At 37.8% G+C, this 17,069-nt stretch overlaps 1 protein-coding gene and 1 non-coding gene across 7 annotated transcripts in view; both read left to right on the top strand.

Annotated features, from left to right (window-relative positions):
• Ldlrad4 (low density lipoprotein receptor class A domain containing 4) overlaps nucleotides 1-17,069 on the top strand; it is a 433,987-nt gene that overhangs the window by 65,504 nt on the left and 351,414 nt on the right. For 5 of the 6 annotated variants that reach the window (XM_070029586.1, XM_070029590.1, XM_070029585.1 and 2 more), the window contains one exon: nucleotides 4,688-4,765. The gene's annotated coding sequence lies outside the window, so the exon portion shown is untranslated. The remainder of the gene's footprint in view (nucleotides 1-4,687; nucleotides 4,766-17,069) is intronic. The other variant, XM_070029588.1, reaches the window with a different exon arrangement.
• On the top strand, nucleotides 9,928-10,053 carry LOC138832708 (U6atac minor spliceosomal RNA). The gene has a single exon (XR_011373648.1). It is a non-coding gene; the product is annotated as a U6atac minor spliceosomal RNA (small nuclear RNA).

The following is a 17,069-nucleotide window of genomic DNA, read 5'->3' as shown; positions in this document are numbered from 1 at the left end:
TTCTTTTTCTTGAGTGAACAGTTCTTCTGAAACCTTAATTTCCTTTGTAGAGGCATAATATTCATGTACAGTCTCCTTTTGTTGAAGTGTTTGTCTTTGTGTGTGATTCTAGAAAAGGCATGCATTTGCTAGAATGAAGGAAGGAAAAACTGGGTAGGATTTCAGGTTTGCCTGGTGACTTGAGAAACGATTATCTAGTCCTGTTTCTTCTTCTGCATGGTCTTTGGTCCCCTGTTCCCCCCCCCCCCCCATAAGATGATAGAAACCTGTGGGTAACTGGCTATTTTCACAGCTAGAGATGGGCCCTAGAGAGTTAAAATTATTCTGGGAAGAAGAGGTGAGTTTGTTGAAATAATCTGCCTTGTGTTATGGAACTGCTGTTTTTAGTTTTTCTTGGCTTAAGAGTGAGAATCCTGTTGCCTGAGAGGCTGAGCATAAGGGGATAAACCTTGGAGATAATGTTCATGTTTACTGAGTGATTTATGAGGGAGTGGGAATCTATAATAAGTTCTTGAATATATATTTCTAGGGAGTATGACAATTTCCTGAAATGAAGTTTTTATTTTATACTCTCTTATGTGATTTAAATGATTTGGATATTTTAAAGTATCCCTGTAATTAAATTCAGCCCTTTCAAAATCTAAAATAGACACAACTTCAGTCATTGTACTCTTTGTAATAAAAGCAATAATTTATCTCTTGAGAATCACAGGTATAGAATATATAATTTTCTTTTTAATTTTAATTAATTTATTTATTATTGTGAGAATAGCATACAGAGGAGTTACAATTACATGGGCAAGATAACGAGTACATTTCTTATCAAGCATTGGTGCCTTCTCGTTGTAGAATATATTTATGTAGTCAACTGTTAAGCAAAACTCAAATAAAATCTTAGTTAAAAGAATTAACAATTTATTTGAAAAATACCAATTTGAAATTTAAAAGAACAGATTGTCGGGAAATTGCTTTAGAATTTTGGTTCAGAATTAGAGCCAGGTTGTTTTAACCATACAGTTTTTTTTTCTTTTCCATTTTCATTTCGGTGAAAGACTTACTGATACAAATGGAAAATTAAGAAGGAATCACATTCCTTTTTTGAAGGTTTTCTTAGAGAATTTTTTTTATTTTTAACCTTGAGCTGTTTGATAATGAAATATCAGACAAATATCAAGAACACTGGCAAAAGTGAGTGATGTTTCTAAGCACTGATTTAGGTTCACAGATAAAAAGAAATAACCAATACTGGAGAAATTATGAGGCTAAATACCTTTCATTTATTTTGAAATTAATTTTGAGCAGAGGGCAAACTAAATTTGAACAGAGTTGCAATGACTTTATTATAGTGTCTAGATATTGAAAAATTATAATTGTTTAAATTTGGTTCATTTAAACAATTTTTTTTTTTGCCAGACACTGGTGGCTCACGCCTATAATTCTAGCTACTGAGGAGACTGAAATGTGAGGATTGCAGTTCAAAGCCATCCCTGGCAGGAAAGGCTTTGAGATTCTTTATCTCCAATTAACCATCAGAAAACCAGAAGTAGAGCTTTGGTTCAAAGTAGTAGAGTGCTAGCTTGAACAAAAGAGCTCAGGGACAGCATGCAGACCCTGAGACAAGCCCCAGGACAGACCAAATACGTATATATATACATATATACACACACACACACACACGTGTGTGTGTGTGTGTGTGTGTGTGTGTGTGTGTGTGTGTGTGCTGGTACTCTGATTTAAAACTCAGGGCCTTCCCCTCTCCCATGGCTTTTTCACTTAAGGCTGGCACTCTACTACTTGAGCCATATATCTACTTCTGGCTTTTTGCAAGTTAACTGGGGATAAGGGTCTTATGAACTTTTCTGCCCTGGCTGGCTTCGAAATGTGATCTCAGATCTCCTGAGTAGCTAGGATTACAGGCATAAGCTTCAGCATCTGGCTTTATTTAAAAAAAAAAATCTTAGAGGCCTCTCTGGGGTATACTCTGTAGACTTGGAGATGCTAGAATGATGGTGATATGGTTGCTCTTAGGAGCTCATAGTTGGATGGGAAAAATTATCTTTTTAACCAAGGTGATATACAGAGGGGTTACTGTTTCATAAGTAAGGAAATGAGTACTTTTCTTTATGGACAACATTACCCCTTCCTCGATTTCTCCCAGTTTTCCCTTCTGTTCCCTCCTACAAGTTGCCCACTGCTGCATTTGTTTACCCTTCCTTTGCCCTTCCATTTCCTTGTCCTCCCTTGCCCCCCACCCCTGCCCAAAGACAGATAAATGAACAAACAAGACAAAAAGAAAATAAATCCTCTAACTGTTTCAATTTCCTGAAACTGATTTTGATAAATGTTATTTTATATGATCAAAGGCACAGAAGCACTATGCCTTTGTGTGGAAAAATGAATTAAATGATGCTAATACTCACTAGAGACTATATTGGAAATGAACTTTACAACTTGTAGGGAGTGGGGGGGGGAGGAGAAACTGAGGGAAGGGGTAACACTATTCAAAAAGAAGTGTACTCATTAGTTATATAATGAACTCTTCTATACATCACCTTTACAGTAATAAAATTAAAAAAATACTGGTACTATGGCTTAAACTGAGAGCTTACTTGATTACTTACTCATGGCTGATAATCTGTCAATCACTTGAGCTAATACCTGCAATTTGATTTTTTACTGGTTAATTGGAGATGGAGTCTTTTGACTGGGCTGGTTTTGAGCTGTGATCTTCTAGATTTCAGCCTCTTGAGTAGGTGCATGGGGTACAATTTTTACTTTTGGTGATGAGATGGGATTCAATATAGCAGTTATGTTTCATTTAATGTATGCATGTACTTGATGAATCTCTATATTACTAAGTCAAATGTATTAATTCCATGTTACATTACACCTATCATAAACACAGTAGCTTAGAACAACATTCATTTACTATCTTGTAGTTTCAATGACTCAGAGGTCCAGGCACTGCTTAGCTAGTCTTGTAAGGCTATAGTCAAGGTGTTAGCTAGGTTGTATTTGAGTAGGGGAAGAATCTATTCCCAAACTTATTCAACTTACTCGAATAATTCATTTTATTGTAACTGTAGAGCTGAGATGCCTCTTTCCTTGCTGATTGTCAGCTGGGATCTGCTTACTCCTAGAGGACCCTGCCAGTTCCTTGCCATGTGGTCCCCTCACAGACCCAATCAGATCTTGGCAGCTTACTTCTTCACAGCTAACACAAGAGTATCTCAATCTTATTACTGAGATGGAATCTGATTCAGGGAAACAAAATCAAAGGAGTGACATTCTGTTCCAAATTCTTTTGGTGATAAGCAGATCACTTAAGAGCATCGGCTTATTATACAAGGTTGTGATCCATTGTGGGTTACATTAGAATTTTGTTCACCACTCAGTATTTATGGTTATATTATTGACTTCTGTTCTCAAAAAAAAAACTCAGCATTTGAGTCCTAGAAAGACTGATAAGAAAATCAGAAATGGATTGCTTTCTCTCAATGGGTAGAGAACAAGATGAAAGTCTGTAGATTCCCAATATTGATAGGAAGGAGTTGCATACAAACAGTGAGGCTGTGGCTCATATGTTTGGGGTGGACCTCCACAGGAATCTCACAAGGTCCTCTAGCTAGATGGCAGCCATTTCTTATCTGGATGCTTTAGCATTGGCTGATCATTCAGGAGTGACATACGGCAGGAACATGCTTTGAGGGACAAGTCTCCTGGAGAGTACCCTGCAGCACAAAAAGTAGACAGATGGTGGCTCATTCAACCTTGGACAGGAATGTATCCTACTTATTGGCAGGCTGGGTGCTGAGAGATACTCATGCTATTTGAGGCAGATCTTTACCAAGCTTGCTTAACTGCTTTGTAAGACATGAGGCAGTCACCTAATAAGATACAGTGCTAACCTAGAGTCACATACAATATGCTCACTAACTTAGGTTGAGAGTGTTGATGATAGATTTTGTAAATTGGACAACATATATAGTACCAAATGTAAGGATGTTTCTCTAACAGGATAGAGGACAGGTAAAAACAGCCTTGCCTTGGACAGAATCATGAATATTCTCTTCCTGGCTAGAGCTTCGTTAATGTTCAAAATTAGATACATATTTCAGGGGAGCAACAAAGTGTAGTTGTACCTGCTTCCTTTTTCAGGTGAAGATTGGGTTGATTGAATTGTCTCAAGGTCATTTGAATTGTTTGGTCCTTTCTAGGCTGGGGAGATAGCTCAGTGGTAGAGGGCTTGCCTAACATGTATGAAACCCTGGATTGAATTGCCAGTACCCTACAAATAATCTTCTCACAAACATATGTGTGATAGTTGGGTTTTCAACCCAATAAAGACATTGTCTATTATTGTTTGTGGTTTCCTATTGCAGAAAAAAGGTTCATGTCTTTGCAGGAATAGGGTGTGTCTTTTGAAAGATGAGAATTTGCTGTCCCCAGTGGTTGATAGAAAGTGGAAAGGAATATTTGTCCCAATTTAATTATGTCATTTACTCCAAATTTTTGGCTTTAATTTTCTTTCTTCCCTTTAATACTTGATGTTTATGTTTATTTTTTAATTTTATTTTGATATTTGTGCCTTTTTTGTGACAACCCTCAAATAATTTTTGGAACTTGGGTGGGGGGAAGATATACTAATATAATCAATTTACTGAATTTTTTATTTTTTTCTTTCTAGCAGTTCAAGTTGTACAGTAGTAATATCAGACTTCTTTCTCCTGTTGGCTCTTTTCAAGACCTGACATCAGATTTCATGGTAAGTAGATGCTCAAGTCTTTGTTGTGATGTTTGTGAAGCAAAGCCTATTTCAGCACTTATCATTCTGACAAGTCTGACCTGGTTGACACACTAAGTTGTTGCATTTGATTTTAGGATTGTGTGCCTATGTGTATGTATACTGGAAGTAGGGCGTAAGTGGCTGAAGCTTGCATTATCTGGAAGTAGAAGCTCAAATGATGACTCTATGTGTTTTGGTCATGATGATATACTTCAACCTGAATCTGGATTCAGAGATAGCCTTGGGAGGGGGGAGGTATAGTTAGTGAGGTTCTGGATGGTGCCTGGAACATTCCCTTAGTATTCCTAGCTTGCCCCTCATCTGATTTTTCACTATAGGAATGTTCCTTTACCTTGCTATGCCTGTTTTATCAGCTCTTAAGTGATGCTATTAATTTTTGTTCTGTCTAATTGTCAGTCTTTATTTGATGTCAGGAACATCCAATGGGGGCCTACATGAGAATCTTAAGAAAAGAACTTCTTTAAAATTTTGCAAAATTTTCAATAAATGTTTGATTTTCTGGGAGATATGACTTACTTCTTATGATAATCCCTTACTAGAGTGTAAGCTTTGTCAGGGCAAGGTCAGACACCCCTTCCCTCCATCCCATCCTTTCTCCCTGTCTGTCTGCCTCCCTGAAGTCAGGGAAGCTCAATAAAACTTTTGTCAAGGAAACAAATTGATGACACTTCCGCCTGGATGGCCTCAGAGCACACCCAGGCTTCCTTATTTATATTTGCTGTTGGAATTAGATGAGGCAATTGGATAATTAGGAAAGATTCATTGTGCTTCCTTGTTGAGGCACACAGATCCTTAGATTTAAATGGAATTTTCACAGTTTAGAACTTTGCTAAAATTGTGGGTGCTAAAAAGCACGCATTACATAGCAGACACATTCTGATTCAATGTGGGTGCAATTCCTTTCTGTATTGCTGAGTGAAATTCAGTTCATACATGTTTTTTTTCCTGAGTGGATTTCACTACATGGTGTCTGAAAACTTGGAATCCATAAATTGACTCTCACAGTGCTCAGGCTGTGTACCTCCTGGATGCTTAGTGAGTCGGAAATGCTTATTCCTTTTAGTAACCTGATGGGACAGTGTGATGTTTGAGAATCCTCCTCTCCATTGACTTAATGATTATTGGCTGATGATTTGCACTTTTTCTTCCATGATTTGTCCCACTTACCACCAGCTTCAAATGGGAGGGAGCAGGTTGCCTCTCATGAGTGGTAGTCCATCTCTCATAGCTGTGAAAGTGAGTGCAGCTTATTTTCCCTTCTTTATCTTGGATATAGTCTCTGTGAATCTACCTACCAAGACCCCAAAGTATCTTCAAGTAGAAATTTTCTAAGGAACTGAACACACCACTGGACTATATCTCAAAGTACTGTGAAATTTGACTTACAAAATTTTGGCAGAAGTAGAAATGTCTTGAAAATTACATAAGTATCTGATTTCTCTCCATATATGGGATTACCTCATTCTGTCAACTATTTTAAGTAACTTTCAAAATTGGTAATGGAAAACTTTTTCTTGACTGTAGAACTATATGTGACTTTTAAGTTAAATATAAAGCTACATTTCCCCCCCCAAACATCAGAGTGGTTAAAAAACACCTCAACATTTCTGTAGAATTGTATGTTGCTTTATATGTCATGCGTAATTTTCAAACACAGACTTAGATTTTGAAGTGTTGTAAGAACTTTCACACCTCTAAAAAAGGTTCTTACAGCTGACTGTCCTGGGATTTATATTCACTCTGTTACTCGTAAAACTGTCCCTTAAACAGCTCACAGCTGGAGTGTGAGACATTCCTAAGTGTTGATAAAATGGACAGGTGGCATTACCTTTTCCTGTTTTGCTTGTCTGGGAAGGCCCACAGAGGACTAGAGTTTTGTATTAACTATAGAATGTGCCTGTCTTCCTGTACACTGCATTTATTTAGACTCTGTTTTTAAAGTAGAGTTGAGTCTTTGCATTTAGATTGTTCATAATGCGTTTGTGTGGTATAGTTGCACAACACAGACGTTGGCTTGAATCCCTAGCCCTGCCACTTTTTTTCATTTTGCTTCCAAGCGAGTCCTAACTCTGAGTCTCATCTTTTCATGGGATATTTATTTATTTTGAAAATGCCTAATTTAGCATTTGATGTACATTAGATGCTCAGTAAAATGTTAATTATTAGTTTCTACCCTAATGTTTTCCAATTCTGCTGGGGCAGGCAGACTTGGAGGAAAACAGACAGAGGTGCTGAACTCTGTCTTCTTTCAGAGGTTTTCTAAAAAACTTCATAAAGCATCTTGCTAAAGCCAGGTATGGCAGAGTGCTGGTGAACTGATTGAGCACAAAGCTCCTGGGATGCATGTGAAGAAATTAATTTAGGCTTTTGGCCTCATTTTCTGTCATCCATAAGAGAATAAAACTTCAGGTTTTATACCTGGTCAGCACTTGGCACACATGAGAAAGACTCAGTTGGTGAAAACTACTTTTATTGGTATCTCTCAAGATAGATACAAGAACCAGGGAGGCAGTGTGAGATCACTGGTCCCAGTGGGGAAATACTCAGTAATCAACAAATAACTGTATTCATAGGTGATACATCCCTGACATAAACTTGTTATTCTTGTGTTAAATTTATCAATTTTAATGTACAGTTAAAAAAAGGTCAATAGTACTAGGAGAAACATTCATTACCTTTGATTGTGTGGGTCCTTATTGTCTGTACTAGTCAGTAAAGTAATGCTTTATTTTTTAAAAAAACCGGATATATGGATAGTTATGTTTGGCACCATACTTTGCAATAGATTGGTTATGAGGTGAATGAATGACTGAGGTTCCTAACTTGAAGGAGTAGGCTAAACTCTCCTTACCTTAGATTGATTTGAGGGCTGCACTGAGATGTCCTGTCTACATGAGAGGCTGGCAAATGGTGAATTGGAGTCTCTGCTAGCTTTTGAGGTTGTCATCAAGTAGATGTCACCAAGGCTGCCATTACTAGAATACTGGGGAGACCTATTAACTTCTGAAATAATTCTTGAGTCTTTTAGGCTTCATTCATGTCTACTTTTCTCTTCCCCTGCCTCTCCTGCTTGCTTGCCCTACCCTATTGAGTATTGAGGCATTCAGGTCTGGAGCTCCATCTTATCACTTTCCTTTCATTCTTCAACTTTAACATAAATAATGTCATCGAGAAAAATAAAAACACAATGTGGGTGTCAAGAATATTGTATTTTTATGTTTACAGGATGGATTTAAAAATTCAGCAATGCAAAGAGGAAGGCTAGCAGGTGGGAATATCATTTTTAGAGGTTGGGAAGAGAAACTTGTTACCACTTCCACTTCTCTCTGTGGTCTGAGGCCTTCAGAATTTTATTTTATTTTTTATTGTTAGTTTTTGGTCTGTCATGGGGCTTGAACTCTGGGCTTGGGCGCTGTTCCTGCGCTCTTCAGCTCAAGGTGAGCGCTCTACTGCTTGAGCCACAGCGCCACTTCCTGTTTTCTCGTGGTTTATTGGAGATAAGAGTCTCATGGAGTTTCTTGCCTGGGCTGGCTTTGAACCGAAATCCTCAGATCTCAGCCTCCTGAGTAGCTAGGATTACAGGCGTGAGCCACCGGTGCCTGGCTCAGAATTTTATTCTATATAGTGTTGCATTCTGTCCTTCTGCTAGTAAATGACACTTTTTCATCAAGTAGACATGTGGAATCATATCAGAAAAATTCAAGTGAGTCGGCAGTTTCTTCAGTTGATGTCTACCATGGTATTGTCAAACTGCTAAAAAGGTAGCACATTTTCCACCCAAAATTTTTGTGGGGGAGGCAGAGTAAGGGTGTAGGGAAAAGAGTATAAAAATAAACCTTCCAGAGATTCTGGGTTTCTCGGTATCATTTGTATTTTTCCATGGTGCAGGAGGTTAGAAATAGCATTGCTTTTTATGGGATTCTCAGCAGCAAGCTTGAAAATTTGGCTTCGTGGGTTTGGTCTGTCTGTGTGGGTGAGGTAACTTGTGCAGTACTGTGGGATTGGGGCAGTGCCTGGCAGCATTCTCTAGCAATTTTCTCTGTCTTCCTGCCTCCCTGTCCCCTTCTTTCCATCTTCTAGATGAATAGCACTCAAGTATGAAATATGCTTTGCCAGGGTCAGGTTCTTACGACTTGCCTGTGGCATCAGGTGCCAGTTGTAACAGACTGAGTCTCAGCAGTCCCCATAAAGTCACATTGGTACAATTATGAGGGTATTTGCTATGAGGGCATGTTCTTCAGGGATGCTGTATCAGACTGGCCAAAGCTCTTGAGCCTAGGAGGATGACCTTCGAAAATGTTCATGTCAACGGGATATATCAGCCATCTTTGCAAAGGGGATCCTTGAAATTTATTAAAGTTACACAATTCTTACAAATGGAGCTAGGTTGCTGAGTTGTTTGTGAATTCAGTGAAGAAAGAAAATGTCAGGAGACAGACAGTGGGACTAAGCATTTCAACCCCCAGGGAACTCAGGGCATCTGTGAGTTCTTTGAAATTGTGCCAGTTCCTGGGGAAAATGTCAGGACTTCGATGGAGACTCTCAGTAAGATTTTGGCTTTCCAAAAGATTTAGAACATTTTTAGTAGAGCATGAAGTATGAAGTTCATTTGACTTGGAAAAGTCATTTTAGCCACGGTTAGATTGGAAGTGTGCTGAGTGTGGGCCAGAGATATGGGAGAACAATATGGGCCGGATTGAAGAGGATAGGAAGAGGGGGAGGGTAAGTATTTAGTTATAGATTGTGTGAAATAACCACACCAAGGAGATCATTTGAAGAATCAAATGGTTATTCTTTTTTTCTGGTAGGCTTTCTGCTTAAACTTCATATAACATTTGTTTTTGTGTTGGCTGTGATTCCTGCCAAAGACTGTTTGGTTAACTTTACAAGCTAAGGGTTTGGGAGAGGTTTCTGTTGAGCACGGAGTGTCTGGGGTCTGTCTGGGCTTAGTGCAGCATGTAACAAACAGTTTCTTCCTTCTTTTCCTGGGGGATGGTTTATAGTGATTCTCCACATTTTTTTGAGTGTCTCTGTTGTAACCTGAGGGTTATGGTAGAGAGCTTGGGGCTATATACTTGTCTGGAGATCAGTAAAGGAAGCCCCTCAAGAGTCCTTCATCAGTGTTGTATGAAAGGAGAGAAGGTTAGCACTCCCCTTGACAAGGATGGAAGAGGCCCTTGGGCCTGACAACACGCATACGGTTAAGGCATTGCCATCTACTTCGTGGCATCTAACATCGTTTTTTTTGCAACATTACTTACCATAGCTAAGATATGGAACCAACCCAGATGCCCCTCAGTAGATGAATGGATCAAGAAAATGTGTTATATATACACAATGGAATTCTATGCCTCCATGAGAAAGAATGACATTGCCTCATTTGTTAGGAAATGGAAAGACTTGGAAAAAATTATATTAAGTGAAGTAAGCCAGGCCTAAAGAAACATAGGTCCCATGGTTTCCCTTATTTGCAATAGCTAGTATATGTGTGAGTCAAGCAGAAAAGGTCAGATAAGTTGATGTTAGGGAAATGAACCCTATGATATGTATTCAAATGGTTTTTTTTTCTTTCAGGTGATTGTTTCTAACACATTTATAAGATTATTTCTTTGTTGCTTTGTATGTCCCTCCCCTGTGGTATAACCCCTGCTTTCACTGTATTTGAGGTTGGTATAATTTGTGGAGGGGAAGGGAAAAAACCAAATCGTTTAAATAGGGATACAGGTGGACCCATTGCAACAATGAGATGTACAAGTTGTTATGTGGAAAAATGAACTTTACAACTTTGGTGGTGGTGGGGAGGAGGATTGGGTGGGGGCAGGAGGAGGATGGGAAGGGATGGGAATGGGAAACAAAGGAGGAGGCTACAATGCTTGATAAGAAATATACTCATTATTTTGCCCATATAATTGTAACCCCTCTGTATAGTATTTTCACAATAAAAATAATAATAAAAAAAAGAGTCCTTCATCAGCTTTCACAGCATGCTATGGGCTGGGGTCTGCTTTAGTATGTTCAGTCTGACTATGTCAGCCATGCTTTGGAGGCAGAATTGCTAAATACATGTACAGATCATTTACAAACACAAAGCATTATAGCTCAGTATTTTCACAATAAAAAAAGAAAAAAAATAAACGGACATAAAACAAATAAAAAAAGATTATAGCTGCTACATGGTTATGTTGTGAGATCTTATGATGGACAGGTCTAGAGTGGTGCTCACAGTGCATGTTCCCCTTGGAACCAGAATTTTCTGTGGAATGTGAAAATGTGGTTGAGAAACAAGGAAGCCATGGCTTCCCCGTTTGGTTTTCTCTAGCAGGGTGTAAAGGCTGTACATTGGCGATGGAATAATTGAATAGGGAGGATTTCTCCTAAATGCTCTGAGACTGAGTAAATTTTATTTTATTTTTATTTATTTTTGGTGCTGGGAATGGAACCTAGAACCTTAGCAAGTTGTAGAATACATTCTACCACTGAATAATGCTTTCAGCTGCCTACATTTTAAAAGTTCCAGAGCTCCTACTTATTCTGTAGATTCTAGTCTGTTGTACTAACATTTTTACCTGTGTCATTCTATTCCAAGAATAATGATTCTGTTGGCTTTCATTATTTCTAGAGTTGGTAGAACTATGTTTACTTAGCAGGATGTCTGGGTAGCAAGGACTACTTCTTTTTTAAATACACACACACACACACACACACACACACACACATATAATTGTAAATGCCTACTCTTCTAGTATTATTCTGGCAACAGTGTCATATGTTCTAACACCTCTCTTCTTAATCCTTTATCCTCTTCTTCATTTAGCAAGCTCTTTATGCACCATTTGATAGAACAAGAAGATGTACCGATATTCGTGAATCATTTAAGAAAAAGTTGTTTTATTGGGCCAGATGAATCTGTGAAGTATTTTTCGGTGCTTTGAAGGATTACAAGTCTGTTTTTCAATAATCACTAAAAGAACTTGTTACTACTTAGTATTGTGATACTGAAGTTAATTACACAATTTTATCTTTAATTGTTTCTTAAAGTTTTCTGGCCTTCTCCTCTATTTTTTCTTTCTTTTTTTTTTTTTTATCAGTCATGGGGTTCCAACTCTGAGCTTAGGCACCATCCCTGAGTTCTTCAGCTCAAGGCAAGTACTCTACCACTTGAGCCATAGTGCCACTTCTGGTTTTCAGGTGGTTAATTGAAAATAAGAGTCTCACAGACTTTACTGCTGGGGCTGGTTTTGAACTGTGACCCTCAGATCTAAGTAGCTAGAATTACAGGCATTAGTCACTGGTGCCAGGCCTTACCCTGTTTTTAAAATCATGATAAAATATACATAATATAGACAACTTGCAATCCTGAACATTGCTGGTGGGAAGGTGAAATGATTGCAGCTGTTATTGAAGACTATATTAGTCATATTATGAGTATAGTTTTGTGGCACTAAGTAAATCATATTGTTGTATATCTACCACTGTCATGCAAAACATTCTGACTGTGAGGAAAGGTTCACACAGAAGCGTGGATGAGAGAGAACTGACAGTGGACCAGGGGAATAGCTGTAAGTGTAGCTACATGTGTAGAGTGCTTATGAGAAATGGGAGAGACCAAGTTTGAATAAAAGTACTAAACCCTAAAGGATTTGAATGCTATACATTCATTTTCCTATAGGGTGTGGAGAACCATTGAGAGTTTTTTTTTTGGGGGGGGGGGAAGATGATGTCTTTTATGTGGTTTAGGGAAGTTGAGTTTGGTGGTCCAAGAGTAGGAGTGGTGGACCAAGAGTAGGAGTGGTGGGAGAATGATAGGATCTGAGAATAAGAACTTGGCCAGAAATGATAGGGCCTAAACTGAGGTAGTAATGATAGAGAAGAGGGCCTGGAATAGAGAGGCATCTGGTGGGCTAGATATGAAGAGTAATAGAGGTAGCTGGTGGGGAAGAGGTTAAATTCCAAAAATTTTAGGCTTCAGTTTTGTGTAAATAGGTGATGTTTGAATAAAAATAGGCAACTGAGGAGATGGAGCTCATTCAAAACGTAGTTAAGATACCTAATTGGGTAATAAGATGTACCAGGATATCACTGTCTTAATATAATGATTGTGTGTGTGCACGCATGTATGTGTGTGTGAGTGTGCACGAGTGTGTACACGCTTGTTGGTTCTAGGGCTTGAATTTAGGGCCTGGGCACTGTTCCTGAGGGTTTTTTTTCTTAAGGCTAACTTTCTACCACTGAGCTACAGCTGGTTTAAAACTGCAATCCTCCAATCTCAGCCTCTCAAGTAGACAGGATTACAGGTATTAGCCACTGGTGCCCAGCTTAGTATAATGATCTTAGTATAATGCTGATCTGTTTTATTGTCAAGATTTTGTCTCTCTCAAAAAGCAGTTGTCAAGTTTTTAATGATTAGCCCGTGCATCATTTTAACTCATCAGTACAGCTTTACAGATTTCCCTCTGGTATTCCCATTATCTTGAGTATGTTCTGTCTCTCTCCCTAGATGCCTTGGGGCTTTGCAACACACATTTAGTCTTGCATGTATCATCTTAACACACAATGACCTAAAATAGAGGCTATTATTGTCAACCTTTAATATGGTTGATTTTTCCAGGAAATATATGGTTTCAGAATCCCCTAACCTTATATCTTGTCTTCTTTCTGTAACCCCATACACTTTTAAGAATTTTGCCCTATTTGCATAAGGATTTCACTATTGATGTTCTTAGAAATTAAATTATATTAAGTGAAGTAAGCCAGGCCCAAAGAAACATAGGTCCCTTGTTTTCCCTTATTTGAAATAATTATATGTCTGAGACAAGCAGAAAAGGTCAGATAAGTTGATGTTAGGTGAAATGAACCCCAAGATAAGGATTCAAATGTTTTTTTCTTTCTTGCGATTGTTTCTAACATATTTATAAGATGATTTCTTTGTTGCTTTGTATGTCCCTCCCCCACAGTATTTATAACCCCTGCTTTCATTGTATTTGATGTTGGTATAATCTGTGGAAGGAAAAGGCAAAAACAAACCGTTTAAATAGGGATACAGGTGGATCCATTGCAACAATGAGATGTACAAGTGTTGGCTGGGTGGGGGGGGGGAGAGATTGGAAGGGATGGGAAGGGGAAACAAAGGAGGAGGCAACAATGCTTGATAAGAAATGTACTCATTACCTTGCCCATGTAATTGTAACCCCTCTGTATGGTATTTTCACAATAAAAATTAAAAAAATTAGATATACCCAAAATCTTGTGATCAATCTTCTTTACAAATACATTTTACTCAATATTATTTTATTAGAATGTGACAAAAGATAAGGATAAAGTAACTTTTCATTCTGTATCTCCTGGATTGGATTAGATACAGAGATGTAGCTATACGTCTCTGTGGAAGGTAGTTATGAGGGTAGGTCATTCTTTGGATAAAAAGTAATAAACTTTTAAGCCTTACATACTTGTTACTTCTTTAGTTGCATTCTGACTGTGATGGTGGAGGCTGGGCTCATATATCTATGATTTGCCCTGACATTAAAAAACAGTATCCAAATTTGTATTCCTTTACTACTCTGATTTCACATGAGGCTTGATGTGAATGAGAGAGACTCACTTTATTATGCAGGTGGAATTAATCCAAGTTAAAACTTGTTAATTGAATTTTTTCATGGAAAATGCTTAGTAATTAATACAAACTCCTTGCAGTTGAAATAATTAATGGAAGACCAATTAAAGAAACATTAGTGACACTAATTCAATACCGAGAAGAGTATTAAAAACCTTATATCAAAAGAGGCAAAGAGATCATAGTAAAGTACACCTGTGTAACAAGTTTCAGTTTAATCATTTGGATTTTTAAGAAAATCTCATGTAGACTTAAAAGACATTAGACAAATGACCAGAAAGTGACCAATTAAATATAAATTATCAATTTATATTCCTTTTATGCATTTTTTTTTTTTTTTGCTAGTAACAGCTTTTGAATTCAGGGCTTCATTCAGGCTTGGCTTGTTTGTTTGCTGGGCCAACAAGCATTATCACTGGAACCATACTTCCAACCCCCCTTTCACATTTTGATCTGAGGATTTACTTCTATAGAAATTCTAATCATAACCTGTGGTTTTCTTAAGGCAATTAAACTTAGTTTCACAGTATTGTAGCAAGTAGAATATTATCCAGAATGGACAAATGCCTCAATCTTAATTTAAAATTAATAAGATGATCTGTCCTTACACAGCTATCAACTTAGCAAAAATTGCACCAATAAAGGCTTAGTCTATATTTGTTTCAATGACAAGAGTTATTAAAATATTCATTTTGGCCATCCATGTGAAAGTCTTTATACTAAGACTATCTCAGGTTTATAGCAAAGGAAAATTTAGGTGATGAAAGACCAGATACACAACTATGATGATAGATATTATTCAAGTATTATAATTTTAGTAATCTAGAAAGATTGATAATGGAATCAGTACAGTATTGTAACTGTGAATGAATATGCTTTAGAAGCCACAGCTACAAGGTGAAATAAGGGTTATAATTACAATTCTATGACATTAGACCATACCTTCTTCACTTTGATGATACTATTGATACAATTGTCCTACTTGGCATTTAAAAGACACCTAAAAAATAAACAAGTGCAGAGCTTTGTCAGAACTAAAACATTGTGGGAAGGGAGCAACATCCAAGCTTTTGAGAATTTTGGCATTTGAGGACGTTAGAAATACCAGTTAGATCTCCTAAGGACTGGGCTCTTTAGAACTTACCAACAATCCAAAGGCTCTCTTTTTTTTTTTTTTTTCTTTTGATATTTTCCACATTATTGTAAGGATTTCAAGATTAGTCTTGTTTAAGAAAATGTGGTATATATACACAATGGAATTCTATGCCTCCATCAGAAAGAATGACATTTCCCCATTTGTTAGGAAATGGAAAGGTTTGGAAAAAATTATATTAAGTGAAGTAAGCCAGGCCCAAAGAAGCATAGGTCCCATGGTTTCCCTTATTTGCAATATCTAGTATAGGTATGAGTCAAGCGGAAAAGGTCAGATAATGTGATGTTAGGAAAATGAACCCTTAAATATGTATTTTAATGTTTTCGTTTCTTTCATGCATGTGTTTCTAACACATTTATAAGATTATTTCTTTGTTGCTTTGTATGTCCCTCCCCCACAGTGTAACCCCCGCTTTCACTATATTTGATGTCAGTATAACATGTGGAGGAGATGGGGACAAAAAGTCGTTTAAGGATTCAGGTGGACCTGTTGCAACAATGAGAAGTACAAAATGTCATGTCAAAACCAGCTTTACAATGTCGGTGTGTGGGGGGGAGGGGGGTATAATTGGGTGGGGGGAGGGGGGTAAAATTGGGTGGGGGGAGGGGGGAGGCGGGGAAGGGAAGTGAAGGGTAAACAAAGGAGGAGGCTGCAATGCTTGGTAAGAAATGTATGCATTATCCTGCCCATGTAATTGTAGCCCCCCTGTACAGTATGTTCTCAAATAAAATAAAATACAATTAAAAAAAAAAAAAAAGATTAGTCTTGTTTAGTATTTTATCAATGTGTTCTGGGATTATTATAAAAGTTAAATAGTTCTAGGATACATAATGATTTACTTTACATGTGTTAATTTTCTAATTTGTTTCCATTTTAGAGATGGATAAACAGAGGGAATGAGAGATGATGTGAGATTTGTAATGGTGTTTGTGATGACTCAGTGTTAGAAAGTATTATAAGAATATTATAGATTGCTAAAATATACTTAGAACTCAAAATATTAAATCCCCCAACAACAAATCCTCAAAGAAACAACTGCCTGATTAATAAGTGGGCTAAAGATTTAAAGAGAGACTTCTCTGAAGAGGAAATAAGACTGGCCAATAGACACGTGAAGAAATGCTCAACTTCTCTAGCCATAAAAGAAATGAAAATCATGGGGCTGGGAAGTTGGCTCAGTGGTAGAGCGCTTGCCTTGCATGCCTGAGGCCCTGGGTTCGATTCCTCAGCACCACATAAGCAAAAAGAAAAAAGCCGGAAGTGGTGCTGTGGCTCAAGTGGTAGAGCGCTAGCCTTGAGCTGAAGAGCTGAGGGACAGCGCCCAGGCCCAGAGTTCAGGCCCCACGACCGGACCAAAAAAAAAAAAAAAGAAATGAAAATCAAAACAACATTGAGATTCTATCTCACCCCAGTTAGAATGGCTATAATCAAGAAATCTAGTGACAACAGCTTCTGGAGGGGATGTAGCCCAAAGGGAACCCTATTGCATTGTTGGT

This window comes from Dipodomys merriami, unplaced genomic scaffold (assembly GCF_024711535.1).
Source record: "Dipodomys merriami isolate MVZ:Mamm:240054 unplaced genomic scaffold, mDipMer1.0.p SCAF_2, whole genome shotgun sequence".
In the NCBI taxonomy this organism is placed as follows: domain Eukaryota; kingdom Metazoa; phylum Chordata; class Mammalia; order Rodentia; family Heteromyidae; genus Dipodomys; species Dipodomys merriami.
The sequence above is the reverse complement of the archived record's forward strand: the minus strand, read 5'-3'. Positions and strand labels throughout refer to the sequence as shown.